Genomic DNA, 6084 nt, shown 5'->3' on the forward strand with positions numbered 1-6084 from the left:
GGGGTCCACACGTCAGGTTTAAAAAAAGGGCCAACGGAGCTCGCCGGCGACCGAAGGCTGCGGTGGTCGCCGGTGTTGAACCACGGCGAGGCCGAGAGATCGGAGGGTACCAAGAGGTTCAGTGTGTTCTTCCGCGTCGGTGGGTGGTGGACTTGATCGACGGAGAGCACCACGTCGACGGCGACACTTTCTTCGGCGGACGGTGGCTCGGGCGATGGTGGAGAACTCCGTTTGGTGCTGCAAACTCCAAATTGAAGCGCGGGTCAGCAGAGTGGATGCACTAGCAGGCTACTGGCAAGAGCTGAGGGGTAGGGGTGCATGCACGGGAGCGAATCGAGCTGGGTCCCGTGGCGGGTCGAGGCGGCCGGAGTTGGGGAAGAAGGCTCCCTCGGGGCTCTTCTAGTGGCTTGGCGTGGTACTTGTGGTGTGTAGAGGTGGTGTGGGTTCGAGTTCGAGCTCGGGGCCTCTGTTTATAGGTGATCTGAGGGGGTGGCCGTGAACGGGGTAGCTCCGGCGAGCGATTACGGCGAGGCAGGGGTTGGGCAGGGAGTTTAAGTGGTCAGGCAACATCAGGGAGGTTCACTGGTGCCGTTCCCCCGCTAAACCTCGGTCGGGCTTGGCGTAATGCGTCGATCCTCGATGGGGCGGCCGTACGGGCACGGCAGCGGCAGAGAGCGCGCTCCGCGCCTAGCAGTTCACGACGAAGGATGGCAGCGCGCACGGGCGAGTGGGTGGCCACGCTGCGGCCTCCGGTGGCTTGGGCGGCACTGGACGGCGCCGTCCACGCTGCGCCTCTCTCTGGCAGCCGCAAAGCCGCTGCTGCCGTCGCTCACGGGGTGGCGCACCTCCTCCTGCTCGTCGCCGACGCCCGCAAACCTCCAGGCGATCGTGCGGCGCAGGGATAAGGAGGGGACAGGGAGCAAGGCGCCACCGCGGTACTGGCGAGATCGACATCGGGCTCTGAAGAAAACGACAGCAGTTTACTGAAACTGTATCTCTGAATTTTTGAACATGACAGCAACAATGCCCATCAAGTGCTCGACGAAATGATTTGGCATGAAGAAAAAAATTTCTGGAGCTGGGACTTGGTGAGGTGACCTCTCAATGCACCCAGAGGCTGCCTGAATTTTCTCAAATTTTTAGTAGGAGAAAACAATTGAATTTCATCAAATTTGGCAAATATGGTCCAAACTTGCAGCAAGCACAATTTGAAATATTTGAACTGGAGGCCAGTAGATCTTCATGGATCTTGGCTGAGGGCTCTAAGGACTAGCTAGGGAAATTTGTTTGGAGGCCAAACTCAAAGTAGAGATGGTAGTTCCTTTGAAAACCTCCAAGGATCAAAATAGAAGGCAGAAATTATTTTTTGATAAGAATTAAATGGAAGAAAATTTATGGGAAGGTTCAAACTGCTGGATTTGAAGTATATCATGATCCAAAGATGGGGAAAGGCTTATGGGAGGGGATTTCCACTTAGGTCATGGCAAGAGGAGATTTTGAAAAGGGGAGAAGATCACTCCAAATGCCATAGGGCTATTTAAAAGACTTTTTTTCAAAAGAAATCTCCCAAGTGAAAAGCATTTGGTTTTGAGTCCTCATAAGAAGGGAAAACCTCCAAGACCAAAATCAAGTCTTGGGTGAATCCAAAACAAAACACTTGTCATAAAAGAAAATATTTTGAGAGGGAGAGTTCTTCAGAAAATTTTAAATAACATCCCTTAAATCAAATAAAAGTTTGAAAAAGCCAAATAAAATTTTTTGGGTGTCACAACACCTACCCCCTTAGGAAAAATCTCGTCCCCGAGATCTCTGTTGATCCTCAAATAGATATGGGTACTCTGCCTGAAGAAAATCTTCTCTTTCCCATGTAGCTTCATCCTCGGTGTGACTGCTCCACTGGACCTTGAAGAATTTAGTTGTTTTCTGACGGGTCCTCCTTTCAGACTCTTCCAAGATCTTTACTGGCCGCTCTCTGTAGGTGAGGTCTGGTTGCACATCAATGATTTCATGAGATACATGCTTCTCCGCGTTGTTCACACATTTCCTCAACTGTGAGACGTGAAACACGTCGTGGACGTCTGACAGCTCTTTGGGTAGGTCTAGCTGGTAGGCTACTGTGCCTCTTCGGGCAATTATACAGAAGGGTCCAATAAATCTCGGGGCTAGCTTCCCCTTAATTTTGAACCGTTGCAGGCCCCTCATAGGAGACACTCATAGGTATACGAAATCACCGGGTTCAAAGCTGACCTCACGCTGTTTTTGATCGTAATAGCTCTTTTGTCGGCTTTGAGCTGTCTGGAGTCTGTCCCTGATCTGTTTAACTTTCTCCTCGGCCTCCTTGAGCATGTCTGGGCCAAAGATACGACTGTCACCTGTCTCTGACCAATTTAGTGGGGTACGACACCTCCGTCCATACAATGCTTCAAAGGGTGCCATTTGTAAGCTGGCTTGGTAACTGTTATTGTAAGCAAACTCGGCATATGGCAAACTTTCTTACCAACTGGATCCATAGGTGAGCACACAGGCTCTCAGCATGTCCTCTAGGATTTGGTTCACGCGTTCCGTTTGTCCATCAGTCTGAGGGTGGTACGCTGTACTAAATGCTAGTTGAGTGCCCAGAGCTTGTTGTAAGTGATCCCAGAATTTATAGACAAATTGAGTGCCTCGGTCGGATATTATAGTCTTTGGGACTCCATGCAAACAAACTATACGGGAGAGATAAAGCTTGGCTAGCCTTTGAGTGGAGTAGGTCGTCTTTACGGGAATGAAATGTGCTACCTTGGTTAGCCTATCTGTGATGACCCATATAGCATCATTTCCGCGTTGCGATCGAGGTAGTCCGACGATGAAGTCCATTCCAATTTCATCCCATTTCCACTCAGGTATCCGGTTTGGCTGTAGTAGCCCTGCTGGCTTTTGATGCTCGGCTTTTATGCGTTGACAAGAATCGCAACAAGCAATGAATGCGGCTATATCCCTTTTCATACCGTGCCACCAAAATCTTTCCTGAATGTCTTTGTACATTTTGGTTCCTCCAGGGTGGATCGAGTATGGACCGGTGTGGCTTTCGGTTAGGATTTGTTGCTTGAGTTTCTCAATGTTTGGTACGCAAAGTCTGTCCCCGTACCACAATATTCCTTCATAGTCTGTGACGAACTCTGAAGCCTTGCCAAGGTTCAGTTTTCTCTTTATACCTTCGATGCTGGGATGCCCCTGCTGAGCCTTCTTAATTTTTTCCACTAGGGTGGGTTGTATCTCCAGATTTGATACGGTGCCCTCAGAGACTAACACCATGTTGAGTCTAGCGAACTCCTGCCGAAACTCAGGCCTCAAGTTTTGTGGACTGTCGTTGCCCGGGCTGGGGTTCCTACTAAGAGCATCTGCCACTACATTTGCTTTCCCTGGATGGTAGTGAATGCCGACATCATAGTCCTTGACCAATTCCAACCAGCGTCGTTGGCGTAAATTTAGCTCTGGTTGTGTGAAAATATATTTAAGGCTCTTATGGTCTGTATATATTTCACAACAATTTCCCAGTAGAAAGTGCCTCCACTCTTTGAGTGCATGGATGACTGCTGCTAGCTCCAAGTCATGAGTAGGATAATTTTCCTCATGCTTCCGTAGTTGCCTGGAAGCATACGCGACAACTTTGCCATCCTGCATCAGCACGCACCCGAGGCCCTTCCGGGATGCGTCACAATACACTTCAAAACTCTTGTGTATGTCTGGCACGATCAAAACTGGTGCTGTTGTTAGTTTCTTCTTGAGTTCTTGGAAGCTTTTCTCGCACGCTTCCGTCCATACAAACTTCTTGTCTTTCTTGAGCAACTGTGTCATTGGTTTTGCCACAGTGGAGAATCCTTCAATAAATCTTCTGTAATATCCGACCATTCCTAGGAAACTTCGCACATCTGTCACGTTGGCTGGTGGTTTCCAGTCAAGTATGGCTTTGACCTTTTCTGGGTCTACGGCCACGCCTTCTTGGGTAAATATATGGCCTAGGAAACCAACTTGCCTTAGCCAAAATTCACACTTGCTAAATTTGGCGTACAATTGATGTTTCCTTAATTCTCCCGAAACAATTCTGAGATGCTCAGCATGCTCTTCTGGTGTCCTTGAGTATACCAGAATATCATCAATGAATACCACAAAAAATTTGTCCATGAATTTCATAAACACTTTGTTCATGAGGTGGACGAAATATGCGGGGGCGTTCGTCAGTCCAAACGGCATTACTGTGAACTCATATAATCCGTATCTGGAGGTGAATGCTGTCTTAGGATATCTTCTGTCCGTACTTTCAATTGATGATATCCCGATCTCAAATCAATTTTTGAGAACACCTTGGCTTGCGCGAGCTGGTCAAACAAATCATTTATCCATGGCATCGGATATTTGTTTTTGATGGTGACCATATTGAGAGCTCGATAGTCTATACACAACCTCAGTGTCCCATCCTTTTATTCTCAGTCATATGCTCATCGTAGGCATAACGAGATAGCTGGGTAAACTGACCGTTGTATTCTGTCACTGACATGCCTCTTTGCTTGAGGTCATCAAATTCTCTTTTCTTGATTTTTATGATGCTCCTGGGGATGTGTGCCCCACGAACGCCTTCCTTAAACTCTTCCCAGGTGATGTTGTGTTCACTGGGATGCATGTGTAGGAAGTTTTCCCACCATGTTGCAGCTGCTCCAGTGAGGTAGTGAGGTGCATAAAGCACCTTCTCATGATCTGAACACTGAGCAATAATCAGCTTTCTTTCGATGTCACGAAGCCAATCATCGGCTTCAAGTGGCCTATTAGTGTGAGCAAACGTTGGAGGGCGTGTCTTCTGCAGTTCAGACAACTTGGAGTGTGGTTGGTATGGCTCACGGTGATTCCCCATATTGATGACGTGATTCATCATTTCTTGGTGTTGCTGTTGGCTTTGTTCGAAAAGGCGGCATACTTGAGATAAGGCTGCTTCGCTGTCCTGTTGACTGGACTGTCCCTGAGTGAAGTTGTTGCTTGTTTGTGTTCCATAAACTTCTTCTGGTTGATTGGGCATGGAACGAGTCCACGGACGAGACATTTTCCACTCTGGGGTATTATTTTGCAAAACTCATGAGAAGAACTGTGTGGCCCAAGGAAAATCTTGCAAAGGCAAAAATTTAAAAGGCCTCAAGATTTTTCAAGAAAACACAAACGATTTCGCATGGAGAAAGACCGCTTAGCACACATCTTACACGCGAAACGCAAACATACGATACATCACTCAGGATGTGCGCACACACTCCTGACATGTTATTTAGGCTAGCACACTCCTCCGGGACCCTACATGACGTGCACACAAAAACTACAAACTAACATACAAATAAAACATATCATACATGCAGGCACAACGCGCGGCGGCTAGGCGCACTCAGTCGGAGATGGTGAAGATGTCCTTCCCCTTGCCGAGGGTAAGACCCAGTGGTGCAGGAGACTCAACCTCCACCTCCTCCTTAGTAGGCTCCAGGCGCGTAGCACTGCGCTGAGGTGATGGCGCGGGTGCTACAGGCGGTAGTGCGGGTGCGGCAGGCGGTGCAGCTCTGACTGGAGTAGGAGCGATGACTCGGTCTAACTCCTCAGTGGTAGGCAGACGGCGAGCAGTGGCCAAAATGGCCGGTGAATAAGATGCTGAGGACGATACGAAGGTCAGTGGCGGTTCCCTGTGGAGAAGCTCCTTCCTGCTGGCAGGACCGCCCCGAACTAAGTCCATGCGGGCAGCCACAAGATCGGCCACGAGGTTGTCGAAAGATTCCTCCAGAGCTTTGAGATACTCCACAACCATCTCGACGGCTTCATCTCGCTGTCCCCTATGGCAGGCGAATGCATAGCGACAAGTATATGGCACATGGCATTGGAGGTAGCGGTAGCGACGAGTCTTCAACATAGGAAGAATGTCCCGAAGGCGAGCTATCGCCTCACGGGCAGCCATCTGCATGGCATGCCTCTCCGTAGGCATGGCCCTTCCCACAAAACGGAAGTGGCGAGACGCAGAACGTCCTCCCCCGAATTGCACCACGGCCTGGTGCATAGACACGTCGTCGTTGAGCTTGT

The sequence above is a fragment of the Triticum aestivum genome, chromosome 5D (genome assembly GCF_018294505.1).
Source record: "Triticum aestivum cultivar Chinese Spring chromosome 5D, IWGSC CS RefSeq v2.1, whole genome shotgun sequence".
Taxonomy (NCBI): domain Eukaryota; kingdom Viridiplantae; phylum Streptophyta; class Magnoliopsida; order Poales; family Poaceae; genus Triticum; species Triticum aestivum.